At 31.7% G+C, this 22,055-nt stretch overlaps 1 long non-coding RNA gene across 3 annotated transcripts; it reads right to left on the bottom strand.

Annotated features, from left to right (window-relative positions):
* Positions 1-6,610: 6,610 nt before the first annotated feature.
* LOC145955518 (uncharacterized) lies at positions 6,611-16,902 on the bottom strand. Of its 3 annotated transcripts, XR_014432158.1 has the most exons (8): positions 16,461-16,902; positions 16,140-16,191; positions 15,354-15,636; positions 14,867-15,025; positions 12,772-14,236; positions 12,574-12,700; positions 7,212-9,124; positions 6,611-7,140 (listed from the first exon to the last, which is right to left on the bottom strand). It is a non-coding gene; the product is annotated as an uncharacterized LOC145955518 (long non-coding RNA). The 3 variants fall into 3 exon arrangements; XR_014432156.1 differs by having other exon boundaries at positions 16,140-16,902; XR_014432157.1 differs by lacking the exon at positions 16,140-16,191.
* Positions 16,903-22,055: the final 5,153 nt, after the last annotated feature.

The following is a 22,055-nucleotide window of genomic DNA, read 5'->3' as shown; positions in this document are numbered from 1 at the left end:
AAAATTTAGCTTTTACTGCTAATAATAATATAAACAAAAGGGCCAGTATTTGAATAAGATATTATATATATTATAAGACCCCACCTTTAACACAAAAAAAAAACAAAAAAAAAATTAACAAAAGTTAACTATATATTCTATTGTTAATTGATGTATATATTAATATATATAGATTTTGACAATTTGATATGTCTTAATAAAGAGGGAGCGCATGGTTAAAATGAGGAAAAGAAGTTGAAGCATTTTATGGTATGAAAAGTAGAGTTTTACATTACATGCATGCATGCTTTAATTTATTAGTTATGATCTGTTGTCTGAATTGAGTTACGAGATGTAGCTGAAAAAGTAATTTAGATTTAAATAGAAGATTGAGTTTAAGATGAATAAGTTTTATTTAAAAGCATAAAATGAGGAAATTAAGTCCAATAGCAGCAGACATACTAGGAAGAACGAAGTTGAGGTATAGAATTGAGTTTCAGTCGTCAATAACAATCATCCCGGCATTCTCCCATGCAGCGAAAACCTCGCTCTGGCTTTTGTATTGATTACCTTGGGGGTCGTAGTAGTACTGCATAACAATGTATATATTAGTACGTAGGAGAATTAATTAAAGAAGAATAAATTAATGTATATACAAACCCTATAAACCCTTCCGGACTCCATGTGCCGTTCTTCTGCTACCCAAGCTGGGAGCAGCCATCCATAGCCAGGTGATGTGTTGTCGTGAAGTGTGCACAACGTCGGTTCACTGTGAGAACGGTGCCGTTTTAATTTCGATACTGTCGCCATTGTCATCTCCGAAAACACTTTCTTCTTCCTCTTATTCCCCTCTCCATTGCTTTCCATTTTCTCCCTGCCCTCACTCTCCATCCTTATTTCATTTCTCTTTCTCTCTCCACAACTTATATTCTCAATTTTCATACTTTTTCAAATATTACCATAATCAATTTACAATCGATGCATTCATCTAAAAATTTTCGGATTACATTTTTATCATATTTCTTTTTCAATTTCTTTTTTTCTATAAATATAACCACATATAACCTTTTTTGTCTTCTTTCTTAAATATCATTCTTTTTAATTAGGTAATTATTAGTATTAGGAAATATTTCAAATAAACTTAACCTAACGTCGAGCATGAGAGTCTGAAGGCCATTTGTGAACGTGATCCCCATATTTTACGTTCCAACTTGGTCATAGTTGCGCACTTACAGATCACCGTTAAGAACATAAAGATTAGCCAAACCTTGCCATTAAAAGATTAATCACTTATGCATTGAATAAAGCCATGAGATTTCAAGGATGTAGAGAATCTCTTAAACCACTACCTTGAGGCTTACTTTAGACCATATAGGGACCTATATTCAGCTTGCACACAAGATTACCTTGATCCTGTTGATTTATTTTCTAACCTTGTAGTATCTTCATATAAACGTTGACACTTAAATATCCATTCAAGAAAGCATTTTGGATATCCAACTGAATGAAAGATCATTTCTTAATGCCTACTAGGGATAAAAGGACTCTAATAGTAGTTATAGTGGCCACTATTGAGAAAGTGTCAAGGAAGTCTGTGTTAGCTCCTTGTGTAAATCCTCTTTCAATAAGTTTAGCTTTTCTTTTGGTTAGAGTGCCTTCAGCATTATATTTTTCCTTATAGATCCATTTACAACTTATAGCTTTTTTTTCTTTTGGTAATGGTACTATATCCCAGGTGTTGTTGACATCCATAGCTTCTAATTATGTTGCCATTACTTCTCTCCATTCAGGGAATCTAACAGCCTGATGGTATTAGGTTGGCTCATAGACACTGCTCATTTGCATAGTAAAATCTCTGTGCTGAGTTGAAAATTTGTCATAGGAAATGAAGTTTTGTATGGAGTGCGAGGGCTTTAGGTTGGGAATTAAGACTTGGTAATCGTTTAGATATGATGGAAGGTTGGTTTGTCTTGATGATATTCTTGTAGTATCATGTGTATGTGAAGTTGGATTTTGAGTGTTGACATTTTAAGTTCCACCAATAGGTTGTGTAGAAGCATCTTGATTTGCATTTAAGTTTTGCTCATAAAATTCCTTCTCAGTAGGTTGATCTACTACTGGCTTAGGAATAACAGTGTGGATAAAAGGATTTAAATTATGACTGAGATTTGGTGGACATGTGATTAAGGACAAAAAGGATGGTTTCTTCATGGGAGAGAACATTCCTAGAGACTATAATCTTCCCAGTTTCAAGACTATACCATTTATATCCTTTTACACCTAGTGGATAACCAATGCACACAATGGCTTCTACTCTTGGATACCATGTCGCTATGACCCATAGCGCATCTCTTAAAAAATATATATAATTTGATTTAAAATTACATTTTTATAAAATTCAAAAGAAGTGGCAGTGTCCATAGCGACACTGCTTTTAATTTTTTTTTTCATTTTTCTTGATTACGCATTTTTGGTTTAATATTTTTTAATAAACATATAAAGAAATTATTAAATATTTAAATACATATTTAATTCGTAATATAAATATTTAAAGGAAAAAAATATATAAAGTAAACAAATTATAGAAAAAATAAGTTTATAAATAGAAATTAATATTTAATAGATTATATAAAAGAAATTATTTTTAAAATTAATTTAGTTAATATTTAAAAAGAAAACCTACAAACCTAGTGGTGTCGCTGCCCATAGCGACACCACTTTTTGATTTTTTTTAATTTTTTTAGTTACGTTTTTTAAAGGAAAAAAATATATTACGTTTAATTAAGTTTTTGTGGCCCAGTTTATTTTAAATTTTAATTATATTATATTAAAAAAATTATATATAAATACTGAAAATGCAAGGCGCTATGGTCCATAGCGACACAGTGTCGCCATGGGCCATAGCGCCTCTCTTAAAAATTACATAAAAATTTATTTTAAAATTACATTTTTATAAAACTTAATTTATTTTTATAAATATATAATAAATAACTCAGTTTATTATTTTTATTTTACATTTCTATTATTTTCGTTTTTTTCTTTTTTTTTCTTAGAGGGTGTCGCTATGGGCTACATCATTTTTGTTAGTCCATCAACTGTGTTGGCCTAGCCTATAGCGACACTGATGTAGCTCATTCCAGCCCACCCTAGACCAAAAAAAAATTGCCACTTGTCGTAGGTGTCGCTGTGGGCCATAGCGACACCGTTGAAAACAGCCCCATAGGTGTAATATGTTTCAAAACAACCCCATTTTGGTAAATTGTTTGTAAAAGTGCTCTTAAATAATCGTTTAGCCCTAAAATTTAGCTTTTACTGCTAATAATAATATAAACAAGAGGGCCAGTATTTGAATGAGATATTATATATATTATAAGACCCCACCTTTTACACAAAAAAAAAACAAAAAAAAATTAACAAAAGTTAACTATATATTCTATTGTTAATTGATGTATATTAATATATATAGGTTTTGACAATTTGATATGTCTTAATAAAGAGGGAGCGCATGGTTAAAATGAGGAAAAGAAGTTGAAGCATTTTATGGTATGAAAAGTAGAGTTTTACATTACATGCATGCATGCTTTAATTTATTAGTTATGATCTGTTGTTTGAATTGAGTTACGAGATGCATCTGAAAAAGTAATTTAGATTTAAATAGAAGATTGAGTTTATGATGAATAAGTTTTATTTAAAAGCATAAAATGAGGAAATTAAGTCCAACAGTAGAAGACATACTAGGAAGAAAGAAGTTGAGGTATAGAATTGAGTTTCAGTCGTCAATGACAATCATCCCGACATTCTCCCATGCAGCGAAAACCTCGCTCTGGCTTTTGTATTGATTACCTTGGGGGTTGTAGTAGTACTGCATAAGAATGTATATATTAGTACGTAGGAGAATTAATTGAAGAAGAATTAACTAATGTATATACAAACCCTATAAACCATTCCGGACTCCATGTGCCGTTCTTCTGCTACCCAAGCGGGGAGCAGCCATCCATAGCCAGGTGATGTGTTGTCGTGAAGTGTGCACAACGTCGGTTCACTGTGAGAACGGTGCCGTTTTAATTTCGATACTGTCGCCATTGTCATCTCCGAAAACACTTTCTTCTTCCTCTTATTCCCCTCTCCATTGCTTTCCCTTTTCTCCCCGCCCTCACTCTCCATCCTTATTTCATTTCTCTTTCTCTCTCCACAACTTATATTCTCAATTTTCATACTTTTTCAAATATTACCATAATCAATTTACAATCGGTGCATTCATCTAAACATTTTCGGATAACATTTTTATCATATTTCTTTTTACAATTTCTTTTTTTTCTATAAATATAACCATATATAACCTTTTTCTTCTTCTTTCTTAAATATCATTCTTTTTAATTGGGTAATTATTAGTATTAGGAAATATTTCAAATAAACTTAAACTAACGTCGAGCATGAGAGTCTGAAGGCCATTGGTGAGCGTGATCCCCATATTTTACGTTTCAACTTTGTCATAGTTGCGCACTTACAGATCACCGTTAAGAACATAAAGATTAGCCAAACTTTGCCATTAAAAGATTAATCACTTATGCATTGAATAAAGCCATGAGACTTCAAGGATGTAGAGAATCTCTTAAACCACTACCTTGAGGCTTACTTTAGACCATATAGGGACCTATATTCATTTTGCACACAAGATTACCTTGATCCTGTTGATTTATTTTCTAACCTTGTAGTATCTTCATATAAACGTTGTCACTTAAATATCCATTCAAGAATGCATTTTGGATATCCAACTGAATGAAAGATCATTTCTTAATGCCTACTAGGGATAAAAGGACTCTAATAGTAGTTATAGTGGCCACTGTTGAGAAAGTGTCAAGGAAGTTTGTGTTAGCTCTTTGTGTAAATCCTCTTTCAATAAGTTTAGCTTTTCTTTTGGTTAGAGTGCCTTCAGCATTATATTTTTCCTTATAGATCCATTCACAACTTATAGCTTTTTTTTCTTTTGGTAATGGTACTATATCCCAGGTGTTGTTGACATCCATAGCTTCTAATTATGTTGCCATTACTTCTCTCCATTCAGGGAATCTAACTGCCTGATGGTAGTAGGTTGGTTCATAGACACTGCTCATTTGCATAGTAAAATCTCTGTGCTGAGTTGAAAATGTCATAGGAAATGAAGTTTTGTATGGAGTGCGAGGGCTTTAGGTTGGGAATTAAGACTTGGTAATCGTTTAGATATGATGGAAGGTTGGTTTGTCTTGATGATATTCTTGTAGTATCATGTGTATGTGAAGTTGGATTTTGAGTGTTGACATTTTAAGTTCCACTAATAGGTTGTGTAGAAACATCTTGATTTGCATTTAAGTTTTGCTCATAAAATTCCTTCTCAGTAGGTTGATCTACTACTGGCTTAGGAATAACATTGTGGATAAAAGGATTTAAATTATGACTGAGATTTGGTGGACATGTGATTAAGGACGAAAAGGATGGTTTCTTCATGGAAGAGAACATTCCTAGAGACTATAATCTTCCCAGTTTCAAGACTATACCATTTATATCCTTTTATACCTAGTGGATAACCAATGAACACAATGGCTTCTACTCTTGGACACCATGTCGCTATGACCATAGCGCCTTTCTTAAAAAATACATATAATTTAATTTAAAATTACATTTTTATAAAATTCAAAATAAGTGGCAGTGTCCATAGCGACACTGCCTTTAATTTTTTTTTTTCCATTTTTCTTAATTACGCATTTTTGGTTTAATATTTTTTAATTAACATATAAAGAAATTATTAAATATTTAAATACATATTTAATTCGTAATATAAATATTTAAAGGAAAATATATATATAAAGTAAACAATTATAGAAAAAATAACTTTATAAATAGAAATTAATATTTAATTGATTATATAAAAGAAATTATTTTTAAAATTAACTTAGTTAATATTTAAAAATAAAAAAAAACCTACAAACATAGTGGTGTCGCTGCCCATAGCGACACCACTTTTTGATTTTTTTTTAATTTTTTTTAGTTACGTTTTTTAAAAGAAAAAAAATATATTACGTTTAATTACATTTTTGTGACCCAGTTTATTTTAAAATTTAATTATATTATATTAAAAAAATTATATATAAATACTGAAAATGCAAGGCGCTATGGTCCATAGCGACACAGTGTCGCTATGGGCTATAGCGCCTCTCTTAAAAATTACATAAAAATTTATTTTAAAATTACATTTTTATAAAACTTAATTTTATTTTTATAAATATATAATAAATAACTCAGTTTATTTTTTTTATTTTACATTTCTATTATTTTCATTTTTTTTCTTTTTTTTTCTTAGAGGGTGTCGCTATGGGCTACATCATTTTTTGTTAGTCCATCAACTGTGTTGGCCCAGCCTATAGTGGCACTGATGTGGCTCATTCCAGCCCACCCTAGACCAAAAAAAATTGCCACGTGTCATAGGTGTCGCTATGTGTCGCTCTGGGCCATAGCGACACCGTAGAAAAACAGCCCCAAAGGTGTAATATGTTTCAAAACAACCCCATTTTGGTAAATAGTTTGTAAAAGTGCTCTAAAATGGTCATTTAGCCCTAAAATTTAGCTTTTACTGCTAATAATAATATAAACAAGAGGGCCAGTATTAGAATAAGATATTATATATATTATAAGACCCCACCTTTTACACAAAAAAAAAAACAAAAAAAAAATTAACAAAAGTTAACTATATCTTCTATTGTTAATTGATGTATATATTAATATATATAGATTTTGACAATTTGATGTGTCTTAATAAAGAGGGAGCGCATGGTTAAAATGAGGAAAAGAAGTTGAAGCATTTTATGGTATGAAAAGTAGAGTTTTAAATTACATGCATGCATGATTTAATTTATTAGTTATGATCTGTTGTCTGAATTGAGTTACGAGATGTAGCTGAAAAAGTAATTTAGATTTAAATAGAAGATTGAGTTTAAGATGAATAAGTTTTATTTAAAAGCATAAAATGAGGAAATTAAGTCCAACAGCAGCAGACATACTAGGAAGAAAGAAGTTGAGGTATAGAGTTGAGTTTCAGTCGTCAATAACAATCATCCCGGCATTCTCCCATGCAGCGAAAACCTCGCTCTGGCTTTTGTATTGATTACCTTGGGGGTCGTAGTAGTACTGCATAAGAATGTATATATTAGTACGTAGGAGAATTAATTAAAGAAGAATAAATTAATGTATATACAAACCCTATAAACCCTTCCGGACTCCATGTGCCGTTCTTCTGCTACCCAAGCTGGGAGCAGCCATCCATAGCCAGGTGATGTGTTGTCGTGAAGTGTGCACAACGTCGGTTCACTGTGAGAACGGTGCCGTTTTAATTTCGATACTGTCGCCATTGTCATCTCTGAAAACACTTTCTTCTTCCTCTTATTCCCCTCTCCATTGATTTCCCTTTTCTCCCCGCCCTCACTCTCCATCCTTATTTCATTTTTCTTTCTCTCTCCACAACTTATATTCTCAATTTTCATACTTTTTCAAATATTACCATAATCAATTTACAATCAGTGCATTCATCTAAAAATTTTCGGATTACATTTTTATCATATTTCTTTTTCAATTTCTTTTTTTCTATAAATATAACCACATATAACCTTTTTTGTCTTCTTTCTTAAATATCATTCTTTTTAATTGGGTAATTATTAGTATTAGGAAATATTTCAAATAAACTTAACCTAACGTCGAGCATGAGAGTCTGAAGGCCATTGGTGAGCGTGATCCCCATATTTTACGTTCCAACTTGGTCATAGTTGCGCACTTACAAATCACCGTTAAGAACATAAAGATTAGCCAAACCTTGCCATTAAAAGATTAATCACTTATGCATTGAATAAAGCCATGAGATTTCAAGGATGTAGAGAATCTCTTAAACCACTACCTTGAGGCTTACTTTAGACCATATAGGGACCTATATTCAGCTTGCACACAAGATTACCTTGATCCTGTTGATTTATTTTCTAACCTTGTAGTATTTTCATATAAACGTTGTCACTTAAATATCCATTCAAGAAAGCATTTTGGATATCCAACTGAATGAAAGATCATTTCTTAATGCCTACTAGGGATAAAAGGACTCTAATAGTAGTTATAGTGGCCACTGTTGAGAAAGTGTCAAGGAAGTCTGTGTTAGCTCCTTGTGTAAATCCTCTTTCAATAAGTTTAGCTTTTCTTTTGGTTAGAGTGCCTTCAGCATTATATTTTTCCTTATAGATCCATTTACAACTTATAGCTTTTTTTTTTCTTTTGGTAATGGTACTATATCCCAGGTGTTGTTGACATCCATAGCTTCTAATTATGTTGCCATTACTTCTCTCCATTCAGGGAATCTAACTGCCTGATGGTAGTAGGTTGGCTCATAGACACTGCTCATTTGCATAGTAAAATCTCTGTGCTGAGTTGAAAATTTGTCATAGGAAATGATGTTTTGTATGGAGTGCGAGGGCTTTAGGTTGGGAATTAAGACTTGGTAATCGTTTAGATATGATGGAAGGTTGGTTTGTCTTGATGATATTCTTGTAGTATCATGTGTATGTGAAGTTGGATTTTGAGTGTTGACATTTTAAGTTCCACCAATAGGTTGTGTAGAAGCATCTTGATTTGCATTTAAGTTTTGCTCATAAAATTCCTTCTCAGTAGGTTGATCTACTACTGGCTTAGGAATAACAATGTGGATAAAAGAATTTAAATTATGACTAAGATTTGGTGGACATGTGATTAAGGACAAAAAGGATGGTTTCTTCATGGAAGAGAACATTCCTAGAGACTATAATCTTCCCAGTTTCAAGACTATATGTGACACCCTTACTACCCCAACACATATATAATATAATTTAATTAAGAAGAATAAACTTTCAAAGGGTTCGTAAAAGGGTTCACATAAAACTTCGAAACTGTTCTTTCTTCAATATAAGAAAATGACTGAAAAATAAAACTTTAAAGGTAAAATTTAAGAGTTTACAATTTTAAACACATTTATTACAATACCAAATCCATATAAATATTCTGTCCTAGAAATCCTCTGCCCCGATGTCACATTATCAGAGCATTCCCATAATTTAACTGTTGGCATTCTAGATGCCACTCGTAGCCGGATCTTCTTCACCTAAAATATCCACAGTTTATACGGTGAGAAAAGAAAATATCTATATGCAAAGTACATACAAACACATCACAATATAATCTCATCATAATTCATTATTTAATAATATATATATATATATATATATATATATATATATATATATATATCAATCATTCATCATCTTCACATCTCAATTCACATTTAACATATCTCATTTCACATACATATCTCAATCCATCATAATCCACACCAATTATACAATTTACAACATCATTTTCATATTCATAATTCATGTCAATCTTACAATTAACAATATCATTTCCACATCCATAATTCACACCAATTTTACATTTAACACTATGCCAAGACCTCGCCACATCTGACACAAGTGATACGGGTTAATTGCCTCCCACACCAAACCAGGGTCACGCCCTCCCTGTAGCATCACTTACCCAGGGGCCGTGCCATCCCTAGTCATTAAGGAGTACGCTCGTCCCTGAAGCATCACCTACCCAGGGTTCGTATCATCCCTGATCATCCGGGAGTACGCTCGTCCCTGAAACATCAACTACCAGGGTTCGTATTATCCTTGATCCTTTCGTGTGAGGAACCACAATCAAATTACAATCCATACAGTCTCTTGCAATTAACCCTATGCCAGGGCTGCCATAATCGACATAAGTGGTGTGTGTTAACTGTCTTACTCATCCCACACCATGCTAGGGTCACGCCCTCCCTGTAGCACCACTTACCCAGGGGTCGTGCCATCCCTAGTCACTGATGTGAGGCACCATAATCACAATCATAATCACATTCATACAACATCTCATCTCATAATTCAAATTCACATCACGTACACAATTCCACCTCACATACACAACAGATAAGCCCAACAAAATAAGGGTTTACACACCCCTCAAGTAATTCACACCAGGATCATTCATTCTTATCAATCAATACAATAAAAACATTCATAAATTAATATTATAAACAATGGAATTATCAATTTAATATAATTCAGCATAAACAGTAAAACCCTTAATTAAAACCTATCTCAAAGGCACTTTTCTACAATTTCGTTCTCTCTCCCAGATCATCATTCTTACAAATTATTAGCATATTTATAATCCTCAACACATACCGAATCTAATGGTATAATTCATTCCTCAAACAGAAATAATTCAACTTTTCCAAAACCTAGCCTACATGCACTTTTCTATAATTTCGTTCTCTCTCCCAGAGCATTATTTTTACAAATAAATCATATATTCGTACTCCTAAATTCATACAGAATCAAATAATGCCAATAATTTTTCAAACAGAAATAATTATAAAATTGCTCATAATCCTAAGGGTTCTTCTTCTACCCAATTTCCTCATGTAACTCCACATATAAATAATCTCTTTTTCCCCCGTACCTGGATACATAGGAACTCGGGCAGAACCTCCTCTTTTTCCTTAAATAAGGATCGGAACTAAGACTGGAGCAGAACCTCATCCTCTGAGTTCCCCTTGGTCTTCAGGGAGAAGAAGAGGAACAAAAGAGAGAACAGAAGAGAAAAGAGAGTGAGAATGAGAGGTGTATCGAAATGAGAGGATTTGAGGCCTATTTATAGGATTTTTCGCCCACCTACCACTACGGCCCGTTCCAAAATCAGAACGGCCCGTTCTGGGCCCTTCAAACCTACGCAAATTTTAGAACTGGAACGACCCGTTCCAAAACCAGAACGGCCCGTTCCCAATCCCAGCAGAACGGCCCGTTCTCCCTTCGGAACGACCCGTTCTCCAAACCAGAACGGCCCGTTCTCCCTCTGGAACGGCCCGTTCTCCAAACCGGAACGGCCCGTTCTCCCTCCAGAACGGCCCGTTCTGATTCTCAAATTTTGGGCCTTTAACTTATTCCAGAACGGCCCGTTTCACTTTTGAAACGGCCCGTTCTGGGCAACGAATTGGGCCTACGGCCCATTGAAAATTGGGCTGTTACACTATACCATTTATATCCTTTTACACCTAGTGGATAACCAATGCACACAATGGCTTCTACTCTTGGATACCATGTCGCTATGACCCATAGCGCCTCTCTTAAAAAATACATATAATTTAATTTAAAATTACATTTTTATAAAATTCAAAACAAGTGGCAGTGTCCATAGCGACCCTACTTTTATTTTTTTTTTTCATTTTTCTTAATTACGCATTTTTGGTTTAATATTTTTTAATAAACATATAAAGAAATTATTAAATATTTAAATACATATTTAATTCGTAATATAAATATTTAAAGGAAAATATATATAAAGTAAACAAATTATAGAAAAAATAAGTTTATAAATAGAAATTAATATTTAATTGATTATATAAAAGAATTATTTTTAAAATTAATTTAGTTAATATTTATAAAAAAAAACCTACAAATATAGTGGTGTCGCTGCCCAGAGCGACACCACTTTTTGATTTTTTTTAGTTTTTTTTAGTTACGTTTTTTAAAGGAAAAAAAATATATTACGTTTAGTTAAGTTTTTGTGGCCCAATTTATTTTAAAATTTAATTATATTATATTAAAAAAATTATATATAAATACTGAAAATGCAAGGCGCTATGGTCCATAGCGACACAGTGTCGTCATGGGCCATAGCGCCTCTCTTAAAAATTACATAAAAATTTATTTTAAAATTACATTTTTATAAAACTTAATTTATTTTTATAAATATATAATAAATAACTCAATTTATTATTTTTATTTTACATTTCTATTATTTTCGTTTTTTTCTTTTTTTTTCTTAGAGGGTGTCGCTATGGGCTACATCATTTTTGTTAGTCCATCAACTTTGTTGGCCCAACCTATAGCGACACTAATATGACTCATTCCAGCCCACCCTAGACCAAAAAAAAAATTGCCACGTGTCATAGGTGTCGCTATGGGCCCTAGCGACACCGTAGAAAACAGTCCCAAAGGTGTAATATGTTTCAAAACAACCCCATTTTGATAAATAGTTTGTAAAAGTGTTCTAAAATGGTCGTTTAGCCCTAAAATTTAGCTTTTACGGTTAATAATAATATAAACAAGAGGGTCAATATTTGAATGAGATATTATATATATTATAAGACCCCACCTTTTACACAAAAAAAAAACAAAAAAGAAATTAACAAAAGTTAACTATATATTCTATTGTTAATTGATGTATATATTAATGTATATAGGTTTTGACAATTTGATATGTCTTAATAAAGAGGGAGCGCATGGTTAAAATGAGGAAAAAAAGCTGAAGCATTTTATGGTTTGAAAAGTAGAGTTTGACATTACATGCATGCATGCTTTAATTTATTAGTTATGATCTGTTGTCTGAATTGAGTTACGAGATGCATCTGAAAAAGTAATTTAGATTTAAATAGAAGATTGAGTTTATGATGAATCAGGTTTATTTAAAAGCATAAAATGAGGAAATTAAGTCCAACAGCAGCAGACATACTAGGAAGAAAGAAGTTGAGGTATAGAATTGAGTTTCAGTCGTCAATGACAATCATCTCGGCATTCTCCCATGCAACGAAAACCTCGCTCTGGCTTTTGTATTGATTACCTTGGGGGTCGTAGTAGTACTGCATAAGAATGTATATATTAGTACGTAGGAGAATTAATTGAAGAAGAATTAATTAATGTATATACAAACCCTATAAACCCTTCCGGACTCCATGTGCCGTTCTTCTGCTACCCAAGCGGGGAGCAGCCATGCATAGCCAGGTGATGTGTTGTCGTGAAGTTTGCACAACGTCGGTTCACTATGAGAACAGTGCCGTTTTAATTTCGATACTGTCGCCATTGTCATCTCCGAAAACACTTTCTTCTTCCTTTTATTCCCCTCTCCATTGCTTTCCCTTTTCTCCCCGCCCTCACTCTCCATCCTTATTTCATTTCTCTTTCTCTCTCCACAACTTATATTCTCAATTTTCATACTTTTTCAAATATTACCATAATCAATTTACAATCGGTGCATTCATCTAAACATTTTCGGATTACATCTTTATCATATTTCTTTTTACAATTTCTTTTTTTCTATAAATATAACCATATATAACCTTTTTTGTCTTCTTTCTTAAATATCATTCTTTTTAATTGGGTAATAATTAGTATTAGGAAATATTTCAAATAAACTTAACCTAACGTCGAGCATGAGAGTCTGAAGGCCATTCACTACAAGAAAATTGCGAATTAGAGAGGGAAAGATCCCTCGCAAATCCCTCGCTAAACAGAATAGCGAGGGAGTAGCGAGGGATTTGCGAGGGATCATTCCCTCGCTAAATTCAAGTCGCTAATTAGCGACGGATGCATATCCCTCGCAATTCCCTCGCTACAGTCCTTCGCTTTTCCCTCGCAACCAGCTTCGCGAGTCCGTCGCAAAATTGTTCCGCTAATTCTTCACTACCGCCTCGCAAATGTAGAACCTAAATTCCCTCGCTAATTGCATTTAATATTTCCTCGCTAATCCCTCGCAAATATGTCCTTCGCTAATCCCTCGCTAATCCCTCGCAAATATGTCCTTCGCTAAACTCTCGCTAATCCCTCGCAAATATGTCTTTCGCAAATCTCTCGCTAAACCCTCGCAAATATGTCCTTCGCAAATCCCTCGCTAAATCCTCGCAAATCCATCAAAGCATATGGATTGAGTTCCCTTGCGAATACCACGCTAATCCCTCGCTAATATCTTTATACCTTCCTAATTTATCTATATATATACATTATTCTCTCATGAATCCCTGTAGATATGCCACTTAATTTGATATTTTAAATAAATCTGAATCAACTACATAATTATTAAAAACTAGAAAAAGTAGTCACACTCAACATCATTTGATTACTCTAAATTTATGTATTTTAACAAATGTGAATTGTACAGCCCAACCACTGAATGCTTCATATGAAAAATTTCCAATGGCAGCTTTCAGTTCCGTATGGATCTACCACAACCTGAATACTACACCACCATAAGATAAGACTATGAGACTAATCAAGTTCTTGATCTTCGTCTTCACTATCCTCTTGATGTTCTCCATCTTGATCTTCTTCATCGTCACTATCTTCTTCATCTTCTTCACCTTGCATCTCATCGTCACTTTTTTCTTTGCCACCAGCTTTTCCTAACAGGGAAGTGTAAGAGCATTAGAACTGTTAGCACAGGCAGAAGAGTTTTGAGGGAAGTCTGTACAAAGAACACGTAGTTCGTTGACAAAAGATGTAGGCAATCGGAGAATTCAAGATCAGAATAAAATAAGCCAAGGGGCCAAAGCAACGAACAAGGGAGAAGAGGAGAAGAAAGAAAAATGAATTAACTTATGAGAGTTGTAAAGGAAGTAAGGACTTCTACAGGATATATGCAATTGAGATCAGAAGATCAACAATCTCTACTACCATAATGCTAACAAGAACGACAATTTTAATCAATATGATCTCTGTCCGCATCAATGAAATATGTATGTATAATGAAACATTTATTGCAACCAATTGTAAAATTATAAGTCTGCCCCAAGCACTTGGTCAAAATAGTGGAGCTCTGAAAATCTATCCCACTGCAAAATAATAGAACCAAAAACATATTTCTTTTACTATTGGTATGCACAATCAATTTTGGGGCCTGAGATGGAAGTATGGAACCATTAGCCTGTATTATTATAAGCAAATATGCATGATAATATATGTATCCCTTGGTACCCTAATTTTTTCTACTTACAAAGGCTCTTTATCTAGAAAGTTAAACAAAATTAATTTACCTTCAACTAGCTATTGACCTCAGGATCATTGTTGACAACAACACAGACATCATTCACCAGCCTGACTATCCTTATAGCATTTGTGTATGTTGCAAATGTCTTGCCTCCAATCATCACAGTGCGTGGAGTAGTTTTTTTACGTTCTTCAGGGCTCAACTCCTATTACAATTTAGTTATAATGGCTATCTTAAGCACAGAGCATAATTTTGTATAATGCGGGGCCTTTTACAAAATACAGTGGGGATAGTATATTAGTATCTCCTAGATGAAAGCAGATGAATACTAATATGAGACATGTATTTTGCTAAATATTACTGTGACAAAAAATAAAATGTTGAAGTTGCAGCTTGAGTACGAGGATAAGGACACAGATTTTCATGACTCATTATGAACATGGGTTAAAAGCAATAAAAAGAAAATATAGGTAAATTAGAACGATTGGCATTTCACAAATTTACCCTATCAAACAGCAGTCTATTTCTCATACCTTTAGCTTCTTGTATCTATAAATCACACCAAGAATGTTTAGTAGCTGCCTCTTGTATTCATGGATACGCTTGACTTGAATGTCAAACAGACTATCTGGGTCAATGCTCTCCCCTGTCAAAGAAACAGTCTATCCCACTTAGCTCAGGATTACAAAATTGGATCCATCTTCGAGGTGTAATCCCATTGGTTTTATTTTGGAACTTTGTTGGCCATATCGAAACATAATTTGCAAATAATTCTGACTTTAATATATCACTGTGTAACTGAGCAACACCATTCACCTACAAAGAGATAAGAACCAATCTTTATTCTAATACCACTATTGGAATACTAGGTGACTTTGGAAAAACAAGTGAACCGTGCATTGCAGTATTAACATCACAAATGTTCTTTTGATGTTAGATTTAATCTTAAAACCAATTAACATTAAGTGAAATTGTCCAAAAGATATATAAACCGCACCCGGAGAATTGAGACAGACAATGTGGGACACCCGGAAAATGTATGTATAATGAAACATGCACTATATCAATTCAATCAAACATATGACTTAAAAAATATAACACTAATCAGCACAACTATATGTTAATCTCTGATTATAATGAAGCGACCCAGTTGCATATTTGGAATATTTTTCTTCAATTTCTAATATTATAATATTATAATTTTTCTTCAATTTCTAATATTATAATGCAATTTATGATATTTACTCATCACTTGCTATTAGGTGCAGACACATGATTAAAAAATCATGAGAAAGAATCAAAGTAAATAGATTATGAACCTTTATAAGGAATATAACTGGTCCTCGTAAGATTCCTGCAAGTTGAAGAATACTATGAAGGAAGCGAAGTTTGTTAGATTGAAAACCAAAGAGCAAAAGGAAATTAAATAATTGGTTTAATTAATTTTATTTTATTTAAAATTAAATATATAACTAATTTAATGTAATTTTGTAAGTTTATCCAATTTGCCCGAACTAAATAACAAAGCACGCATGCTGAAGAATAATGAAAGACAAAATAAAAGAACCTCGATCAAGCATTTCTACGAACAGTTAGAGTGCAAAATGCAGAATTATAGATATGAGAAATTTTAGTTTTACCTGCCTCCCACGTCCCTTGCCTTCAGAAGCACCTTCAATAATTCTAGGAAGATCAAGTAACTGAATCTTAGTATCATTATAATGTATAATCCCAGGAATACAGGTCAAAATTCTAGCTTTACTCGTGCAGTGGAAGGCCCACGCTGATGAATTCAGGCGCCGTGCGTATTGGCGATTTGTACGCGGAGGAAGAGAGGGCTGGCACCTTTCACCGACCTCATCTTTCACCTTTCACCTTTGAAAAAGTAATTTCACTTTTAGGGTTTAGGAGGGAAACTAAAAAAATATGACACTAACAACTCTTTTTTCATTTATTTTATATAAGTATAAAAAATATTAGTTAATATAATTTTTTAAACATATTATATTATTAAATATAAATATTTTAAATTTTTTATTTGATAAATTTAAATAACTTTTATCTTTATAAATAAATTTAATTTAAACTATAATTAAAATTAATAATAAGCTAAATAGAAATAATACTGATAAAAATATACAAAAAGATATATTATTATAATTTTAATATCATATTATTTTAAATTCCAAAATAATATTAAAAAAGATAAATATAAGAAAAAAATTATACAGTAATAAGTTGTTGTTTTAGTTTTAAAAATAATAAAATATTGGTATTTGAAAAAAATTTAAAATACATTAAAAATGAAGTGAAATATTTACTCTATACAATTAGTTTTGTTTTAAATCTCATGTATTTATTACTTTTACCTCTTATAATATTAATATTGCTTTTATTTTGAATTCTTTTAAATAAAAATTTAAATTAAGTTGATTAAAATTTTTATAATTCAAATTACTGAAACGAATATTACTTAATATTATACGTGTTTTATATTTTTTTTTTCGGAGAAAAGGTAAGTGTATTTTTTTCTTCACATAATCATGCAATATTTATTAGTTATAGAAAATGCATTAGTAGTAAAATAAATACTTTAAAAAGTAGTAATTCTTTTAACAATATTATAATAAAATTTTTATTTAAGATTTATTTATATATGATATATAATATGATAATTAACAAATATCTTGATAAAATTGATTAATATATATATATATATATATATATATATATATATATATAATTTATGCTTACTTTAATATTTCAAATATTATATATGAAATATAAGCTAAATATTAATTTAAAATTTTTTAATGTTGATCCTTCCAATATTTTAAAATTATTTTTAATCCTTATAGGATTATCCTTTCTCAATTTCAATCTTTATAATATTTTTTTTCAAAGTTTAGTCAATATAACTTTATATTTTTTCTTTCTAATTTTTAGTTGTTAGTACGAAGTTACATGAACTAAAGTGAAAGAAAATTATAATATATATTTAAAGAACTAAAATTTGAAAAAATCATATTTATATGGATTAAAATTTAAAGAACTAAAATTGAGAAAACATGAACTTACAGAGACTAAATTCAAATATAAATCAAAATAAACAAAAATATTTTAAATTATCATAATTAAGAAAACAAAACATATACGGACTAAATTCATATTGTAAACATATAAATTATATTTAAAATTTATGATGATATATATATATATATATATATATATGTGTGTGTGTGTGTGTGTGTGTGTGTGTGTTTGTGTGTATGTGTTTTAAGAAATTTATATGAGTGAAAATTCAGTTACTTCAAAAGTAACTCTTAAAAGAGTTATTTAATGAATGTAATTACGTTATATATATTGAATTTCTTGTTCAATAAATTAAGTCTAAAAATTTGTATATATACTTTATCTTTTAATCAATAGTTTTATTTAATAGATAATGTTAGATAATATTTCATAATTTTTAAAATTAATATTAGACAATATTTAATAATTTTAAAAATATTTTTAAATATTCAATAATTAAAAAAATGAAGAGATAACAAATAAGATAAAATATATATAAGTAAAATAAAAAGAAAAAAATATGAGAAATTTCAAATTCTTACTTTTATGGGAGAATTTGAAATTATACTTGTAGTGATTGGTGAGCGTGATCCCCATATTTTACGTTCCAACTTGGTCATAGTTGCACACTTACAGATCACCGTTAAGAACATAAAGATTAGCCAAACCTTGCCATTAAAAGATTAATCACTTATGCATTGAATAAAGCCATGAGATTTCAAGGATGTAGAGAATCTCTTAAACCACTACCTTGAGGCTTACTTTAGACCATATAGGGACCTATATTCAGCTTGCACACAATATTACCTTGATCCTGTTGATTTATTTTCTAACCTTGTAGTATCTTCATATAAACGTTGTCACTTAAATATCCATTCAAGAAAGCATTTTGGATATCCAACTGAATGAAAGATCATTTCTTAATGCCTACTAGGGATAAAAGGACTCTAATAGTAGTTATAGTGGCCACTGTTGAGAAAGTGTCAAGGAAGTATGTGTTAGCTCCTTGTGTAAATCCTCTTTCAATAAGTTTAGCTTTTCTTTTGGTTAGAGTGCCTTCAGCATTATATTTTTCCTTATAGATCCATTTACAACTTATAACTTTTTTTTCTTTTGGTAATGGTACTATATCCCAGGTGTTGTTGACATCCATAGCTTCTAATTATGTTGCCATTACTTCTCTCCATTCAGGGAATCTAACAGCCTGATGGTAGTAGGTTGGCTCATAGACACTGCTCATTTGCATAGTAAAATCTCTGTCCTGAGTTGAAAATTTGTCATAGGAAATGAAGTTTTGTATGGAGTGCGAGGGCTTTCCAGTTTCAAGACTATACCATTTATATCCTTTTACACCTAGTGGATAACCAATGAACATAATGGCTTCTACTCTTGGACACCATGTCGCTATGACTCATAGCGCCTCTCTTAAAAAATTCATATAATTTAATTTAAAATTACATTTCTATAAAATTCAAAAGAAGTGGCAGTGTCCATAGCGACACTGCTTTTAATTTTTTTTTCATTTTTCTTAATTACGCATTTTTGGTTTAATATTTTTTAATAAACATATAAAGAAATTATTAAATATTTAAATACATATTTAATTCGTAATATAAATATTTAAAGGAAAAAAAATATATAAAGTAAACAAATTATAGAAAAAATAAGTTTATAAATAGAAATTAATATTTAATTGACTATATAAAAGAAATTATTTTTAAAATTAATATAGTTAATATTTAAAAAAAAAACCTACACACATAGTGGTGTCGCTACCCATAGCGACACCACTTTTTGATTTTTTTTAATTTTTTTTTAGTTACGTTTTTTAAAGGAAAAAAAATATATTACGTTTAATTACGTTTTTGTGGCCCAGTTTATTTTAAAATTTAATTATATTATATTAAAAAAATTATATATAAATACTGAAAATGCAAGGCGCTATGGTCCATAGCGACACAGTGTCGCTATGGGCCATAGCGCCTCTCTTAAAAATTACATAAAAATTTATTTTAAAATTACATTTTTATAAAACTTAATTTTATTTTTATAAATATATAATAAATAACTCAGTTTATTATTTTTATTTTACATTTCTATTATTTTAGTTTTTTTCTTTTTTTTTTCTTAGAGGGTGTCGCTATGGGCTACATCATTTTTGTTTGTCCATCAACTGTGTTGGCCCAGCCTATAGCGACACTGATGTGACTCATTCCAGCCCACCCTAGACCAAAAAAAAATTGCCACGTGTCGTAGGTGTCGCTGTGGGCCATAGCGACACCGTTGAAAACAGCCCCAAAGGTGTAATATGTTTGAAAACAACCCCATTTTGGTAAATAGTTTGTAAAAGTGCTCTTAAATAGTCGTTTACCCTAAAATTTAGCTTTTACTGCTAATAATAATATAAACAAGAGGGCCAGTATTTGAATGAGATAATATATATATTATAAGACCCCACCTTTTACACAAAAAAAAAAAATTAACAAAAGTTAACTATATATTCTATTGTTAATTGATGTATATTAATATATATAGGTTTTGACAATTTGATATGTCTTAATAAAGAGGGAGCGCATGGTTAAAATGAGGAAAAGAAGCTGAAGCATTTTATGGTATGAAAAGTAGAGTCTTAGATTACATGCATGCATGCTTTAATTTATTAGTTATGATCTGTTGTCTGAATTGAGTTACGAGATGCATCTGAAAAAGTAATTTAGATTTAAATAGAAGATTGAGTTTATGATGAATAAGTTTTATTTAAAAGCATAAAATGAGGAAATTAAGTCCAATAGCAGTAGACATACTAGGAAGAAAGAAGTTGAGGTATAGAATTGAGTTTCAGTCGTCAATGACAATCATCTCGGCATTCTCCCATGCAACGAAAACCTCGCTCTGGCTTTTGTATTGATTACCTTGGGGGTCGTAGTAGTACTGCATAAGAATGTATATATTAGTACGTAGGAGAATTAATTGAAGAAGAATTAATTAATGTATATACAAATCCTATAAACCTTTCCGGACTCCATGTGCCGTTCTTCTGCTACCCAAGCGGGGAGCAGCCATGCATAGCCAGGTGATGTGTTGTCGTGAAGTTTGCACAACGTCGGTTCACTATGAGAACAGTGCCGTTTTAATTTCGATACTGTCGCCATTGTCATCTCCGAAAACACTTTCTTCTTCCTTTTATTCCCCTCTCCATTGCTTTCCCTTTTCTCCCCGCCCTCACTCTCCATCCTTATTTCATTTCTCTTTCTCTCTCCACAACTTATATTCTCAATTTTCATACTTTTTCAAATATTACCATAATCAATTTACAATCGGTGCATTCATCTAAACATTTTCGGATTACATCTTTATCATATTTCTTTTTACAATTTCTTTTTTTCTATAAATATAACCATATATAACCTTTTTTGTCTTCTTTCTTAAATATCATTCTTTTTAATTGGGTAATAATTAGTATTAGGAAATATTTCAAATAAACTTAACCTAACGTCGAGCATGAGAGTCTGAAGGCCATTCACTACAAGAAAATTGCAAATTAGAGAGGGAAAGATCCCTCGCAAATCCCTCGCTAAACAGAATAGCGAGGGAGTAGCGAGGGATTTGCGAGGGATCATTCCCTCGCTAAATTCAAGTCGCTAATTAGCGACGGATGCATATCCCTCGCAATTCCCTCGCTACAGTCCTTCGCTTTTCCCTCGCAACCAGCTTCGCGAGTCCGTCGCAAAATTGTTCCGCTAATTCTTCACTACCGCCTCGCAAATGTAGAACCTAAATTCCCTCGCTAATTGCATTTAATATTTCCTCGCTAATCCCTCGCAAATATGTCCTTCGCTAATCCCTCGCTAATCCCTCGCAAATATGTCCTTCGCTAAACTCTCGCTAATCCCTCGCAAATATGTCTTTCGCAAATCTCTCGCTAAACCCTCGCAAATATGTCCTTCGCAAATCCCTCGCTAAATCCTCGCAAATCCATCAAAGCATATGGATTGAGTTCCCTTGCGAATACCACGCTAATCCCTCGCTAATATCTTGCGATACCTTCCTAATTTATCTATATATATACATTATTCTCTCATGAATCCCTGTAGATATGCCACTTAATTTGATATTTTAAATAAATCTGAATCAACTACATAATTATTAAAAACTAGAAAAAG

The sequence above is a fragment of the Cajanus cajan genome, chromosome 3, assembly GCF_000230855.2.
Source record: "Cajanus cajan strain Asha chromosome 3, NIPB_CcT2T_4, whole genome shotgun sequence".
In the NCBI taxonomy this organism is placed as follows: domain Eukaryota; kingdom Viridiplantae; phylum Streptophyta; class Magnoliopsida; order Fabales; family Fabaceae; genus Cajanus; species Cajanus cajan.
Note: the sequence above shows the minus strand (reverse complement) of the source record. Positions and strands in the feature narration are given on the sequence as shown.